This window comes from Capra hircus, chromosome 3, assembly GCF_001704415.2.
Source record: "Capra hircus breed San Clemente chromosome 3, ASM170441v1, whole genome shotgun sequence".
Classification (NCBI taxonomy): Eukaryota; Metazoa; Chordata; class Mammalia; order Artiodactyla; family Bovidae; genus Capra; species Capra hircus.
This window is the reverse complement of record NC_030810.1, coordinates 75,789,004-75,806,597: the sequence shown is the minus strand read 5'-3', so window position 1 is coordinate 75,806,597 and position 17,594 is coordinate 75,789,004. Positions and strand designations below refer to the sequence as shown.

The window sequence follows — 17,594 nt, the reverse complement described above, 5'->3', positions numbered from 1 at the left end:
AGAAGAAATTTAAAAAGATATTAAAATATGCATAGAAATAAATGAAAATGAAAACACAACAACCCAAAACCTGTGGGATACTGTAAAAGCAGTGATAAGGGGAAGGTTCATAGCAATACAGGCTTACCTCAAGAAACAAGAAAAAAGTTAAATAAATAACCTAACTCCACCTAAAGCAACTAGAAAAGGAAGAAATGAAGAACCCCAGGGTTAGTAGAAGGAAAGAAATCTTAAAAATTAGGAAAGAAATAAATGCAAAAGAAACGAAAGAGACCATAGCAAAAATCAACAAAGCCAAAAGCTGGTTCTTTGAGATGTTAAATAAAATTGATAAACCATTAGCCAGTCTCATCAAGAAACAAAGAGAGAAAAATCAAATCAACAAAATTAGAAATGAAAATGGAGAGATCACAACAGACAACACAGAAATACAAAGGATCATAAGAGACTAATATCAGCAATTATATGCCAATTAAATGGACAAATTGGAAGAAATGGACAAATTCTTAGAAAAGTACAATTTTCCAAAACTGAACCAGGAAGAAATAGAAAATCTTAACAGACCTATCACAAACACAGAAATTGAAACTGTAATCAGAAATCTTCCAACAAACAAAAGCCCAGGTCCAGACGGCTTCACAGCTGAATTCTACCAAAAATTTAGAGAGGAGCTAATGCCTATCCTACTCAAATTCTTCCAGAAAATATCAAGGGAAGATAAACTTCCAAACTCAGTCTATGAGGCCACCATCACTCTAATACCAAAACCTGACAAAGATGCCACATAAAAAGAAAACTACAGGCCAATATCACTGATGACTATAGATGCAAAAATCCTTAACAAAATTCTAGCAAACAGAATCCAACAATTTAAACAGATCATACATCATAACCAAGTGAGCTTTATCCCAGGGATGCAAGGGTTCTTCAATATCCACATATAAATGAATGTAATATACCACATTAACAAATTGAAAAATAAAAACCATATGATTATCTCAATAGATGCAGAGAAAGCCTTTGACAAAATTCAACATCCATTTATGATAAAAACCCTCCAGAAAGCAGGAGTAGAAGGAACATACCTCAACATAATAAAAGCTATATATGACAAACCCACAGCAAACATTATCCTCAATGGTAAAAAACTGAAAGCATTTCCCTAAAGTCAGGAACAAGACAAGGGTGCCCACTTTCACCACTACTATTCAACATAGTTTTGGAAGTTTGGGGTACAGCAATCAGAGCAGAAAAAGAAATAAAAGGAATCCAGATTGGAAAAGAAGTAAAACTCTCGCTGTTTGCAGATGACATGATCCTCTACATAGAAAATCCTAAAGACTCCACCAGAAAATTACTAGAGCTAATCAATGAATATAATAAAGTTGCAGGATATAAAATCAACACACAGAAATCCCTTGCATTCCTATACACTAACAATGAGAAATGAGAAAGAGAAATTAAGGAAACTATTCCATTCACCATCGCAACAAAAAGGATAAAATACTTAGGAATATATCTACCTAAAGAAACAACAGACCTATATATAGAAAACTATGAAACACTGGTGAAAGAAATCAAAGAGGACACTAATAGATGGAGAAATATACCGTGTTCATGGATCGGAAGAATCAACATAGTGAAAATGAGTATACTACCCAAAGCAATCTATGATTCAGTGCAATCCCTATCAAACTACCAACGGTATTTTTCACAGAACCAGAACAAATAATCTCACAATTTGTATGGAAATACAAAAAACCTAAATAGCCAAAGCAATCTTGAGAAAGAAGAATGGAGCTGGAGGAATCAACCTGCCTGACTTCAGGCTCTACTACAAAGCCACAGTCATCAAGACAGTACAGTACTGGCACAAAGACTGAAATATAGATCAATGGAAAAAAATAGAAAGCCCAGAGATAAATCCACGCACTTATGGACACATTATCTTTGACAAAGGAGGCAGGAATATACAATGGAGAAAAGATAATCTCTTTAACAAGTGGTGCTGGGAAAACTGGTCAACCACTTGTAAAAGGATGAAACTAGATCACTTTCTAACACTATACACAAAAAATAAAATGGATTAAAGATCTAAATGTAAGACCAGAAACTATAAAACTCTTAGAAGAAAACATAGGCAAAACACTCTCTGACAAAAACCACATCAGGATCCTCTATGACCTACTTCACAGAATATTGGAAATAAAAGCAAAAATAAATAAATGGGACCTAATTAAAAGCTTCTGCACAACGAAGGAAACTATAAGCAAGGTGAAAAGACAGCCTTCAGAATGGGAGAAAATAATAGCAAACGTAGCAATTGACAAAGAATTAATCTCAAAAATATACAAGCAACTCCTGCAGCTCAATTCCAGAAAAATAAATGACCCAATAAAAAAAATGGGCTAAAGAACTAAGCAGACATTTCTCCAAAGAAGACATACAGATGGCTAACAAACATATGAAAAGATGATCAATATCACTCATTATCAAAGAAATGCAAATCAAAACCACAATAAGGTACCATTTCATGCCAGTCAGAATGGCTGCTATCCAAAAGTCTACAAGCAATAAATGCTGGAGAGGGTGTGGAGAAAAGGGAAGCCTCTTACACTGTTGGTGAGAATGCAAACTAATACAGCCACTCTGGAGAACAGTATGGAGGTTCCTTAAAACCCTGGAAATAGAACTGCCATATGACCCAGCAATCCCACTGCTGGGCATACACACCCAGGAAACCAGAATTGAAAGAGACACGTGTACCCCAATGTTCATCGCAGCACTGTTTATAATAGCCAGGACATGGAAGCAACCTAGATGCCCATCCACAGATGAATGGATAAGAAAGCTGTGGTACATATATACAATGGAATATTACTCAGCCATTAAAAAGAGTACATTTGAATCAGTTCTACTGAGGTGGATGAAACTGGAGCCAATTATACAGAGTGAAGTAAGCCAGAAAGAAAAACACCAATACAGTATACTAACGCATATATATGTAATTTAGAAAGAAGGTAACGATAACCCTGTATGTGAGAGAGCAAAAGAGACACACATGTATAGAACAGTCCTTTGGACTTTGTGGGAGAGAGCGAGGGCAGGATGATATGGGAGAACGGCATTGGAAGAGGGTGTTTGCTATGACCAGTGCATTTTCTTGGCAAAACTCTATTAGTCTTTGCCCTGCTTTATTCCACCTTCCAAGGCCAAATCTGCCTGTTACTTCAGGTGTTTCTTGACTTCCTACTTTTGCATTCCAGTCCCCTATAATGAAAAGGACATCTTTTTTGGGTGTTAGTTCTAAAAGATCTTGTAGGTCTTCATAAAACCGTTCAACTTCAGTGTCTTCAGTGTTACTGGTTGGGGCATAGACTTGGATAACTGTGATATTGAATGGTTTGCCTTGGAGACGAACAGAGATCATTCTGTTGTTTTTGAGACTGCATCCAAGTACTGCATTTTGAACTCTTTTGTGGACCATGATGGCTACTCCATTTCTTCTGAGGGATTCCTTCCCACAGTAGTAGATGTAATGGTCATCTGAGTTAAATTCACCCATTCCAGTCCATCTTATTTTGCTGATTCCTAGAATGTCGATGTTCACCCTTGCCATCTCTTCTTTGACCACTTCCAATTTGCCTTGATTCATGGACCTGACATTCCAGGTTCCTATGAAATATTGCTCTTTACAGCATCGGATCTTGCTTCTATCACCAGTCACATCCACAACTGGCTATTGTTTTTGCTTTGGCTCCATCCCTTCATTCTTTCTGGATTTATTTCTCCACTGATCTACAGTAGCATATTGGGCACCTAATAACCTGGGGAGTTCCTCTTTGGGTATCCTATCATTTTGCCTTTTCATATTGTTCATGGGGTTCTCAAGGCAAGAATACTGAAGTGGCTTGCCATTCCCTTCTCCAGTGGACCACATTCTGTCAGGCCTCTCCACCATGACCCACCCGTCTTGGGTTGCCCCATAGGCATGGCTTGGTTTCATTGAGTTAGACAAGGCTGTGGTCCTAGTGTGATAAGATTGACTAGTTTTCTGTGAGTATGGTTTCAGTGTGTCTTCCCTCTGATGCCCTCTTGCAACACTTACCATCTTACTTGGGTTTCTCTTACCTTGGCGTGGGGTATCTCTTCATGGCTGCTTCAGCAAAGCACAGCTGCTGCTCCTTACCTTGGACGAGGGATATCTCCTTACCGCCACCGTTCCTGACCTTCAACGTGGGATAGCTCCTCTAGGCCTTGTGAAGATGCCTATTCAAGCTTATAGAAGATATAAGACAAATTTCAAAAATTTTCTTCTGTTTTTAGTCACTTTCAGACTTGGGATGTTTTAAACAATTTTTCCTTTCTCTTGGCATCAAAATGCTTTTCAAAGACTCCATATTGTTATTGTTTTTCTGTTGTTTCCTCATTATTCATTTTCAAAAGGAAGAGATCCATGCAGGTCCTTCAATTTGCTGTCAGACAAGGTAACTCCTTATATTCTACTTGTTCACTGACACACTTCACCTTAGATCTAGTCCCAGAAATTAGGCTGATATTCAGCCTTAGCTAAATTTCCAATTTTAAAATATGTAGGACAAGGACTATTTAAGCAGCAGACTAAGGGACCTATTACACTTTTCCTTGACTTTTCAGAGGAACGGGCTTCAGAAAACATACAGACATACACATGCACGCATACACACACAGGAACCCTGCATGTATGCTGGAAAAGAAAGAGTGAAAATAGACCTTCCTGGGAAATTTTTTTTTACTAGCAGCATTTCATTGTGGATTTTGTTTTTGTAAGAATAAGCTAGTGGTATGTATGCTCTATCTTCTGAACCAGAAAAGTGTTAGGGGCCAAAAGAAGATATAACGACTTTGAATGACTTCTAGAGGCAGCATTTAACATTTGGTTGCAAAGGTCATTTTGATCAAAACATCAGATGATACTTCATACATAAATGTTTCCTTCCCTCACCTTTACCCCTTTACCACATCAACATCTGCACTAGTATCCACTACATTTGTCCATATATTAGGAGAGTATGATTTCCAGGATACAATGCTGGAAGTACTAGAAGGGTTGTTCTGCACTGTGTTCTGGAACATGCAGTCTTATTAGAAGAGTGGTATTGATGGAGCTATAAGAGGAAGAATCCTTGGGAATGGATAGTTGATGTAATACACACATATGCAAACACATGCACAGACTCTGCCCATGGGATTTACCAGGCAAGAATACTGGCGTGGGTTGCCATGTCCTCCTCCAGGGAATCTTCCTGACGTAGGGATCGAAACCACATATAAAAATTTAAAGGCATAATTTGGTCTTCACTTATTAACATTTCTTCCTAAAATGCCTCTTTTTTTTTTTTTTTGAGACTATGCTATGCCAACATTAGAAACACTCAGACTTTAGTAGGAAGAGCACATTATACTTTAGTAAATTATAATTCAGTGAAAGAAGTTCTTAGCTTATGAAATCTAAAAATAATAAACCTACCACATCTTCTAATTTTGTGTGAGAAGTATTTCATTTAATCTCCAACCTCACATTTCCTCATATTAAATGGAGATGAAAATATTGAGCTAGATTATTACCAAGTGATGAGCAAATTTAGAAATAATTGCATAGATCCTTAAACATGTAACTTACATAAATGCTATGACAAGCTCAAAACAATAAATAATCCATTAAGAGTATGGAGTTTATACTTTCATTATAAAGCTGTGTTCCCTCAAACCTTGAATATTCCATGAACAATTCCATTAATCTTTTATATATATCAGACACAATGAAAATCACTGATATATTGCATATAAAGTACTTCTTAAAATAAGATTTTAAAAAATTACCTAAATTATATTCCAGCTCATCTTTTCATATTAAAAAAGTGATGGTAAGTGCAAAAGATCAATTATTTTTCTCATATTATAATCAAGTATTAGTTTAATGTAACTGAGTGACAGCTGAACCCACTCTGATCTATTATATATCAAACTTTTCTTTTATACTGTCATCCAAAAGTAAAACAGTAAGCATAAGCTTTTAGTAAATGGGTTTTATAAAGAACACTGGTCATGTCAGCAATTTCAGTTACTCTCTTTTACTTCCTCTACTTCTTTCCAAGTTCTTAATGATCTTCAATTATAACTTATGAATGCATTTACTCGTTGGTTTTCCTTGTTGGGATTCTTTCAAGCACATGGAAAAAACTTCTGTGGTCTGGTTTATATGATGAGTTTGAGGATGGGGATTATTGGGTGACTTTTGGGCAGTAAAACTGAAAAAAATTTCTGTATTAGGTATTGATATGTTTCTGTTTTTTGATATGTTTCTGGCCAAAGTTTTGGAGTCTCAGCTTTAGCATCAGTCCTTCCAATGAATATTCAGGACTGATCTCCTTTAAGATGAACTGGTTGGATCTCCTTGCTGTCTTAGGGACTCTCAAGAGTCTTCTCCAACTCCACATTTCAAAAGCATCAGTTCTTTGGCACTCAGCTTTGTTTATGTTTCAACTCTCACATCTATACATGACTACTGGAAAAACCATACCTTTAACTATATGGACTTTTGTCAGCAAAGTAATATCTCTGCTTTTTAATATGCTATCTAGGTTTGTCATAGCTTTTCTTTCAAGGTACAAGCATCTTTTAATATCATGACTGCAGTCACCATCTGTAGTGATTTTGGAGCCCAAGAAAATAGTCTCTCACTGTTTGTATTGTTTCCCATCTATTTCCTGTGAAGTGATGGGACTCAATGCCATGATCTTCCTTTTTTGAATGTTTAGTTTCAAGCCAGGTTTTTCACTCTCATCTTTCACTTTCATCAAGAGACTTTTTAGTTCCTCTTCACTTTCTGCCATAAGGGTGGTGTCGTCTGCACATCTGAGGTTACTGATATTTCTCCCGACAGTCTTATTCCAGCTTGGGCATCATCCAGGTGGCATTTCACATGATGTACTCTGCATGCAAGTTAAACAAGCAGGGTGACAATCTATTGCAATAAACTTGGGTAATAAAGTTTTATTTGTTTTTATTTATTTATTTTGGCCTCAGCTTCCTCATCTGTAAAATAGAGGCAACAATCTTAGCTCAAAGGTTTGTTATGAGTATAAAATTTGCTTAACTTATGTAAAGCAATTAGAATAATACTGTAACATAGCAGGATTCTGGGTCAATCGGGACCCAGATTGAGGATAGCAGTTGTCACAGTGATGTTCTTAATATGGTCAAGGAAGGAATTACTTCAGAGCACACATATTAATAGAAACACTGGGATGCCTCTTAAGCTCTAGATGTATCATATATTCTATCGGCCAAAACAAGTCATATGCCCAAGCACAACTTCAACAGGTTATGGAAATATATCCCATATAAAGACTGGGGTAAAGAGTGAGTATTTTGGAACGATTATAAAACCACCACTTGCAAAATTGGTTCTTTGAGATTTGGTCATATATAACTGTGACATGGCATGGCTGCTTGAGTAAAAAAAAAAAAAATCAAGATTTTTGCACATAGGCTTGCTTAGAAAGAGTTTTAAAGAAGCATGGAATCATCAGCATTTGAGGAAATGGAGCATAAAGGATTTTAAGGAATGTAACTTTGATCTTTGTGTACCCTTCACAGTTTTCAAGAAAGGCGAAAAAGGAAAATAATTATTTTGAAAGTGTTTTTTGCTTGCTGTTTCTTTGATTATGCCATCAGTCTGGGCTGAGAGTGTATGAACAATAGTGTGTATATAAGCTTTTAAAAAGAATTTACCAAGAAACTATTTAAATATCTCACCCGTTTTGCCATACAGATTCATCTAGCGTTCATAAAGTTGAGCACCTCTGTCTTCTCCCTGTAAGACTGGACTGGAATTCTGAGGATGATCTTTGTCACAATCTTCTGCCAGAGGCATCCTAGTTAAGATTCTGTCATGCAGAAGTTGATTCTGTCAATGTTTGACGAATGCACAAGCCTTAACCAAAGTTCCAACCTCCCACCTCTGCCTGCAGCAGCTGGGATTATCGGGGGCATAGATTACCATGGTTCCTGGCCTTGGTGACAGGTGTGACTTCTTAGTTTTCTAAGCGTGGTGATGAAGCTCAGAGCCAGAGTAGCATTTCCTGACTTTTTCCTCTGGCTATTTCAGTGAGTATGTAAGCACTTAATTTCCTGTAATAAAACTCTTCCTGGTAGAAATACTTACAGTGATTTCTGTTTTCCTTCTCTGAACATGGATAGAGCATGTTTCATGTTAATTGCCCTTTATATTTTCTTGTTCATCAAATGCCTGTTCATAATCATTGCCCATTTTTTATCCTATTGGTGTTTAAAATTAATTTTTAAAATAGCAATGTTTCATTCCTTTTGTGCTACTTCTTTTCCCTCTGGTTTTTTTTAAACTTTGCTAATGATTTCTTGTCATACTAAAATGTTCATTTTTATGTATTAAATCAGGTATTGTTTTTCTCTGTGGCTCCTGATTTCCTCTAAACACTTAGAAATATCTTCCTCATTCTATATTATAAATATATTTACCTATGGTATTTTTCATACTTTGTTACTTTATTTTTTAATATTTACAAAATTTGGAATTTATTTTTACGTGTAGTATCAAATAGGGTTATACGTTTATCTTCAGCTTCCAGATTAACAACAGCATGAGAGACACAGTTGTTTGTGTACTGGAGTTTATAACATGAAGAAAATGTTGAACAACACAAAGGCTGGAAGGGAAAAATGAAAGGATATTATTGCAAGAAATATATGCTCAAGGTAAAGTGGAATATTCCTTAGAGGTAGATAAGTAAAAGATGTACTCCATAAATGCTGACTCAAACAATAAAAATAACAAAATACTAAGTAATAATTAATAAGCAATAAAGAAAAAGAGAGAAAAAGGACAGGCCCCCAATCTATGGTATTTTGTTATGGCAAACTAAGCACACTATCATTTTTGAAGACACCTGAGCAGACAAGACTGGTATCTTCCAAAAACTTACAGATAACATCATACTTAACATTTAAAGGTTAAGTTATTTTCCCCTTGTCATGTAATGAAGCAAGAATTTCTGCTCTCATTACTCCTAAATAAGCATTCGTCTGGAGGTTCTAGCCTATGAACTAGGCAATAAAAGAAATAAAAGGCATCCAGGTGGTAACAAAATAAGTAAATCAGTCTTTATCCACAAACAACATGATCATGTATGCAGAAGATTCTATGGAATCTATAAAATATAAATAGAAGTAATGCATCAGTTTAGCAAGATACTGTCTACATTTATTAACTAGAATTTCTCTGAAAAGAGAAGTTGTCTCTTCTCAGTCAGTCAATAGTTTACTTATTTTAACATGAACTCACGAACACCTATTTTATAAGTTGGGTTATAACCCGATATTGTTATTTTTTGTTGTTGTTGCTCAAATTGTTCAGCTTTGGACACTGAGGGGCTCTTTTTGGTTGGCATGTCTCCATTCCTCTCTCCCTCCTCCATTCTTTCTTTTTCTTCCTCTTTCTTTTCCTCCCTTCCTCTTTCCCTCTGCTCCTTCCTTCCTTGCTCTCTCTTAATCTTTTTTTTTTTTTTTTCACTTTTGGAGTTCTTTCCTCTTTGACACTGCACAATGCTCCAACCTCCCTTCTTATTTTTTCCCAGGTCAAGGCCAATATTCAGCCACTTCACAAGAAGTTGTCCTACCTTTTATTTTTAAAAATAGTGCTTAGAAATCAAAATCATAAAATTAAAATAATGTACTGCCATCTCTAATGTAACATTATATTGGAGATATTACATTGGTGTATTTATATTAGAGAAATACTAAAAGTATCCTTATAGCCTGACACCTTGCTTATTTGTTACTTTTTAATAGTGAGAAACCTGGCTGTCATTATCTACAATATATTTACTTACTTCTTCAGTCCTATTATACATGTAACTTAGATTCAGAATTACTTAAATCATATTCTTTGAGAAACAACTTTACCAGCCAAAGTGTTTGTGTAGTTCTTTTTGTCTGTAACCTTACAATATCTACTTAAAATACTGTTTGACAACATTACAAAGGTCAGCCCCTTTCTTTCACATCCTCTTCAGTGTAATTGTGTCTACAATTGTATTACAGTTAGATTCATGTATCACCAACTGCATTCTGTTTAGGGTCCTTTTCAACATCACTACTGATTATTTTTTAATCCTCTAACATAAACGTCCTCTTGGCGTACAGTTCTATGGGTTTTGACAAACGTATAATCATGTTATCTACCATACAGAATATTTCTATCACCCTCAAAATTTTGTGTGCTCCTTATGATCAACTCTTCCTTTTGTCCTGCATCTGTTTTCACAGTCTTTCAGAGAATATCATATGTACATGTAGACTATTTGGCTGGTTTATCTCACTTAGCAAAATGCACTTAAGGTTTGTCCATTTTGTTATGTGAAGCAAAAGTTTATTAATTTTTGGTTTCTGAGTAGAATTCCATTGTTTAGATATAACTGTTTAACCACTCACCCATTGAAGGACAATTGCATGTTTTCAAGTTTTTGTGATTATGAATAAAGCTGCTATAAACATTCACATACAGATTTTGTGTGAACAAAAAATTTTAATTCCCTGGGTATATATCTAGCAACAGAATAGTTGGGTTTTTATGATAAGTATATGTTTAGCTTTATAAGAAACTATTATATCATTTTTAATTTTGATTAAGTCCAAAATATTATTTTTGTGGATTGTGATTTTAGTGTAATATCTAAAAACTATTTGCAAAACCCAAGATCACATAGACTTTTCGTAGAAATTTTGTAGTTTTGCTGTTCACAGTTACAACTATAACTCCATTTTAGATAATTTTGTGTTAGATGTGACAGGTCAATTTAACTTTTTTTTTTTAATGTGGTCATCCAATTGTAACAGCACTTTTTGGTGAAAAGACTATGCTTTATCTTTTGAATTGCCTTTGCACTATGTCAAACATTATTTTACTATTTTGTGTGGGATCTATTTCTAGTCTTTCCATTATGTTCCATTGGTCATTGTTCCATTGATCTGTTCTGTTCTTTCACCAGTACTATGTTCTTTTCTTCATCACTCTAGTTTACATGTAGTCTTGAAATCAGGTGTATAAGTTATCTAATCTATTTTGATCTTTTTCAGAATTGTTTTGACTATTCTGTTGCTTTGTCTTTCTGTTTAAATTTTACATACAACTTGTAAATATTTTAAAACTGTGGTTTTGATAAACATTACACTGAACCTATATTTTATTTTATTTTTTATTTTTTTTTATTTTTATTTTTACTTTATTTTACTTTACAATACTGTATTGGTTTTGCCATACATTGACATGAATCCATATTTTAAATTGAGAAGGATTTACATCATAGCAATACTGCATCCTCAATCCATAAACAGAAGATGTTTCTCCATTTTAGGTCTTCTTTGATTTCTTTCACAAATGGCTTTTTAGTTTTCAGCATATAGATTCAGTATGAACTTTTTTAGCTTTATTCCCAGTGAGTTTGAATTTTAGAGTAATATTATAAATGATATTTAATTTTTTTAATTCCAATTTTGCTGGTAATTAAGAATATGATTGACTTTCATATATTGAACTTGTATCTCAAGATCATTCTTTAAAAATGTTCATTAGTCCCAGAATATGTTTTGTATACTTTTTCTATTTTCCTACATACATTATCATGTATCTTAACATTGCAACTGTTTGGGTAGTTAAAAAAGTAAGAAACGGTGCTGTCTTCCAAAAAATTTGAGTTGGAAAAGAGATTACCCTATTAAAAAGTAAAATACAATCAAAATTCTAATCATTATAAAACTTAACCTAACTGATGTTTTTAAACATATCTAAAGAAAACGTTAATAGATACGGCATTTAGAAAAGAAATAACCTGAGAAAGCAGAGTGGTGATATTTATAGATGAGTAGTTAAACAGTCAGCAGATTTCAGGGAAGATGGACACTGAATCTTAAGGACAATGAGTAAAGTTTCTGGTGTAGACAGGAATGGTTCATCATATGTGAATTTGGCCTGGATGAAACTACCTCCATTTGTTGGACTTCACTTCCTCCAAGCATCTTACTGATTATCATTTGATTTCAGATTCTAAAGTCAGAGGGCTTTGGGTCTCTCCAGCCCCAGCATTCAATAGTTAGGTGCAGGTTTTTCAATATCTTTGAGCTCCATTTTCCTCATTTGTAAAATGAAGCAAAGAATAATACTTACTTCCTAGGATAGATGTGAAAATTAAATTAGATAATACAATGCAGTATGCTAACCTGGGCATATAAAATGGACATGACAGACAGTTGAGTTTCCGTTGTTCTTACTGGCACACCAAGCTAACACCTCTCTTAAGAAGATGGCTAGATGAGAGATCCTGGCAGCCAGTGACAATGGAGTGTACTAAAGGCTATGGGAGCAGAGGGGGCTGGAGATAAGAGTGCATCTTCCACATGAGAGGACTGAGCAGTGGCAATTAGCCTCTTCTCATGGGGCTTCCCAGGTACTCAAAAAGAAGCAAGTGGGTACCTACTTGTGCCTGGGACATCATCAACCAAGAATGGACTATAATAGCTATGAAGACTTACACCTATAATATAAAGGTATCCTAGTAGGAAGACTTTTGCTAGAAAGACTAATGTGTCTTCTCCTTTCCCAACCCTGCAGATGCTGGAAGGAAGAGAGATATTGTGGGGCAAGAGGACAGAAAATGTCCTCTACCTAGCACTTTCTTTCCACCTGATACCTTGAAGGTACTGGCAGTGAGAAGGTGAAACTGAATTATTTATGAGATACAATTGATCAACTAGATTTTTAATATCTGAAAATGTATGCAGAGCTGTGTATTCTGCCTAAGAAAAGTAAACAGAACAATTTTGGAAGAAAAAATAAAACATTTTCATATTTGTACTGTACAGAAAACAGACTGTGCAATTAACAGGTTTTTGTAGCTGGGAACAATTTTTTCTTAATTGGGAACACTTTTTTTTTTTAAACTTACTTTTTCATGTCAAGAAAAATGTTTACTTTTTCTTTCTTCATTTTAATGAAGTGTTAAAAGAGTATATGTAAGATAGGAAGCATAATAGTAAAAAGAACACCACAAACCAAGCTGCAACCTAAGCGCTGTGTGCGAGTTACTCAGTCCTGTCCAACTCCTTGCGATCCTATGGACTGTAGCCCTCCAGGCTCTTCTGTCCATGGGATTCTCCAGGCAAGAATACTGGAGTGGGAGCCATTTCCTTCTCCAGCTAATCTTCCCAACCCAGGGATCGAGCCTGGGTCTCCTGTGTTACAGGCAGGGAGGTGACACTTTCCTACTAAGTGTTCTCACTTATAGTGTGTACTTGTTTTCACTCTAGAAGTAATTGTTCTCTTCAGTTTGCTTTTACTTTTTTGTGTTGCAGACACTGTCTGTGCCCCACATACATCCTCTTGACACTCACCAGTCTTGTGAATGCAGATGAAGTCTTACTGCCAGTGTCTGCAACTCTCTGCCTAGAGGGCTTTTCTGGAGTGGAGAAGGCAGGCTGGGTGTTGTATAGAACTTGATTTTCATTCTTTTAAAATATTATTTAACACACACACACACACACCTCTAAGTCACATATTGTTTAGTTTTGTGTTATCATAAATGTGATATTACACATTATGTAGTTTTCCGGGACCTGCTTTTTACATTCAGCATTGTGTTTCTGAAATTCGTTTGTTCTGTATATACCTGTAGTTCATTCGTTTTAAGACTATGTATACTGTTTTGTGACTGCATAAACAGCATAATTTTTGAGTCAGCATAATTTTTAAAAATTCATTCTCCCACTGATGGACATTTGGGTTGCTTCCATATTCTTTCCACAATGAGTTGTGCAAGACTCTTAGGGAACCTGTGCAAAAATTATTGTATCAGAATACATGAGAATGTTTATTCCAAATTATATTCCAAAGTGGTTGTAGCACCTTATGATTTCTCTGGTATAAAAATTCCTATTGAATCAAATTCTCTGTAACATTTGGCCTTGATAGATTTCTTCATTGTTTCGTGGTACTACCTTCAATATGGGGGTGCTCCGGGTGGTGCTACTGGTGAAGAACCCTCCTGCCAGTGCAGGAGATGTGAGAGACACAGGTTCGATCCCTGGGTCAGGAAGATCCCCTGGAGGAAGGCATGGCAATCCACTCCAGTATTCTTGCTTGGAGAATCCCGTGGACATAGGAGCCCAGTAGGCTACAGCCCATGGGGTCACAAAGAGTTGGTCACAACTGAAGCGACTTAGCATACATGCATGCACCTTCAATATATGTGAAGTTGTCAGTATGTATGGATCTGTCTGGACTCATTGGAATAGTCTTTGATTCATTTGTTATCACACCAATAGCATGTTACATTTAATGTATAGTATATTTTGTAGATTATCTTATCTTAACATATCTGGTAGAACAAGTTCCCCTCTTTTGTTTTTAAAGATTGACTTTACTATTTGCTGGCCTTTTCTTTTTTTTTTCAAAATTATTCCTCAAAAAATACAAGAATTTTTGTTTGTGGCTTTCTTGACCATTTATGTTAATTTAGAAAATAGTGACTGTTTCCAGAATTGAGGCATATTATCCAGGAACATGTGATGCCTCTCTGTTTATTCAGATCATCCTCTGAGTTGATCTGAGATATCTAAATTTTGTCTATAGAGAGATCTTGTGTCATTCTAAGCCTTCTTTGGTAGCTCAGCTGGTAAAGACTCCACCTGCAATGCAGGAGACCCTGGTTTAATTCCTAGGTTGGGAAGATCCCCTGGAGAAGGGATACACTGCCATTCTACTATTCTTGGGCTTCCCTGGTGGCTCAGGCAGTAAAGAATCCATCTGCAATGTGGGAGACCTGGGTTCCATCCCTGGGTTGGGAAGATTCCCTGTAGGGGGGCATAGTAACCCACTCCAGTAGTCTTGCCTGGGGAATTCCCATGGACAGAGGGGCTGGGCAGGCTACAGTCCGTGGGGTCACAAAGAGTCAGACACGACTGAGCGACTAACCACAGCACAGCAAAGGAATTCCTAAGCATTTTATTGTCTTTGTTACTATTTTGAAAGTTACCATCTTTAAGGTTCACTTCTATTTCGTTATTGTTGTAGTAGAGAATCGAATCTCTCATAAGTAGATGTTCACATTATCTGCAAATTGTGACAGTGTTGTGTCTTACCTTATAATGCCTTTTATTAATTTCTTTTTGCTTCTTTGTAGTCTTTGTCAGAATTTCCAATAGTAAGACAAACACAGCAGGATTAGTAGATCTTCTTGGCTAGTTTCTATCTTAAAGATAACATATTAAAAGTTTTTTCATTACTTACAAAGTTTACTGCAGGTTTTACCAAGTTACCTGGTCAGTGCCACATACAAGAAAACAAAAAAGAGGCATACAGTTTGGAAAGGAAGGTGGAGAAATGTATTTATTCACTAATAACATGAGAATGTACATAGAACTGACTATTCTTTTCTAATGGAAAATTAAACTTATCTTTTTTATTTTACAAGTAATTCCTATTTTAAAAGAAGAGTTAAACCTGTAAGCTCTGATTTTAAAGAAAAAAAGGGGGGTGGAGAGAGGAAATTCTAAATAGACAGAAAGCTTACCTTATGATTTCTTAAAGAAAATATTTTTTTTTCTTTTAAAACTCATTTCTAGATTCCTACTAGGAAGGAATGAAGAATTTTTCTACTACATTCATGTTACTGTTTTGAGAGATTATCTGCACAGAATCAAGGATGGCCATCAGACGGAACCAGACGGCAAGCTGTGATATTTTCCTATCCCGCTTGCACGAGACAAGTTATTTGAATATTTCTTGAAGTATTTAGAAATGATTGTATTTTCTGTACATCTAAAGATCCACCATCATTGTCCATTATTTTCTAATGAAAAATTAAATTTATGGTTTCTAGTTAATAATTTCTGCCTAACATACAGAAAGGTTTAGCTTTCCTGGGAAACTTTTTATTGCTATAAAAACTTGATGTATCTTTACAGCTTTTTTTTTTTCCCAACAATGGTTGTAAAGAGTTGAAAATAGTATAAGCATTCTTTGTATCTAAATAGACTTATGCCACACAAAGGTATAAAAAGTGAGCTTAAACAGCTAAAACATTACCAGTGGGATTATCTAATAAATTTAAAGCAACTTGAGATGTATTGTCAAAAACTGAGATTACATCAGCATGTAATACCAATTTGTCTGTGTTTAAAGTTCTTATTTTTGCCATATTTTATCAGTCTAAGCAAATGCTTTTAATGTACTTGAATGTAACTGAATTTTTCTCTACTATAGCACTTCAATTACTTAATAACTTTTATACCAGTCTTGCGAAGAAGGCAGTGGCAACCCACTGCAGTACTCTTTCCTGGAAAATCCCATGGACAGAGGAGCCTGGTAGGCTGCAGTCCATGGGGTCTCTAAGAGTTGGGCATGACTGAACGACTTCACTTTCACTTTTCACTTTTATGCATTGGAGAAGGAAATGGCAACCCACTCCAGTATTCTTGCCTGGAGAATCTCAGGGACAGAGGAGCCTAGTGGGCTGCTGTCGATGGGGTCCCATAGACGGGCACGACTGAAGCGACTTAGCAGCAGTAGCAGCAGCATACCACTCTTGAAGTTTTCTATTCAATAATATTTCATTCTTTATATTTCAACTAAGATGTGAGATGTTTTTTGAGGACTGACAGAATCTATTTCTAAAGGGTTGCATTTACCATGTATTCCGACTATTCATTTTCAATTGCAAGCATAATCAATAGTCTAGTTTTTAAGATATGTTATGTAATAGAGAAGTAATTAGACTCTTTGAAAATTTTCCAGCTTTTGACTAATGAAAGTGACAACAAGAACAGATAATTAAATTCAAGCATATCCCATGACCTAGCAAGTACTTTCCTGCATTTTGCCAAAAAGATTGCCCAGAAGGAGCTAATCTAAATTTTTACATTTTATTTAGAACTTATCTAAAATGTTGTTTAAAATAATGTCAATAAAAATAAAGTACATTTTATTTCTGTTCACTCTTCATTTTTACTATAAGAAAGCTTTATAACTTGGTAATTGAGAGGGTTCTGAGTCAGACTGCTGGGCTTTATCATTTCCAATTCTGGGACCTTAGTCATGTTATCTGAGTGATTTGTACCTCTGGTTTCTTATATAGAAAAAGGAAATAATAATATGGTTTATTTCAAAAGACTATACTTTATGACATAATATATATTAGGGATTATAAAGTTGACAGATAGATAGCACCTGATTAGAATTAGGAACTTATTAGTCTGAATTGACACAGAATATTTAGTTATACACTTGCCATATTCGACCAAAAAAAAAAAAAGCCCCTTTAGGAAAATAATTCTTTCACTCACTCAGTAAAGACGTGTTGAGAGTGTACAATCAGGAAATGTGCTAAATGTTGAAGGAAGGATAAGAAATGTTTCTGACCTAAAGGAGGTAACTGGACATAGGGAGAAAAAATATCAGCTAGGTATTTTCAGAAGATATTATGAAACCAATTCATGCATTTCCTCATTCCTAGAGAAGCATT

The 17,594-nt window shown here is 35.4% G+C and overlaps 1 long non-coding RNA gene across 3 annotated transcripts; it reads left to right on the top strand.

The window, feature by feature from the left end:
- Positions 8,025–17,023, top strand: LOC106501944. Of its 3 annotated transcripts, none has more exons than XR_001295479.2 (3): positions 8,025–8,151; positions 12,689–12,774; positions 15,697–17,023. It is a non-coding gene; the product is annotated as an uncharacterized LOC106501944 (long non-coding RNA). The 3 variants fall into 3 exon arrangements; XR_001295480.2 differs by having other exon boundaries at positions 8,025–8,155; XR_001295481.2 differs by having other exon boundaries at positions 8,025–8,159.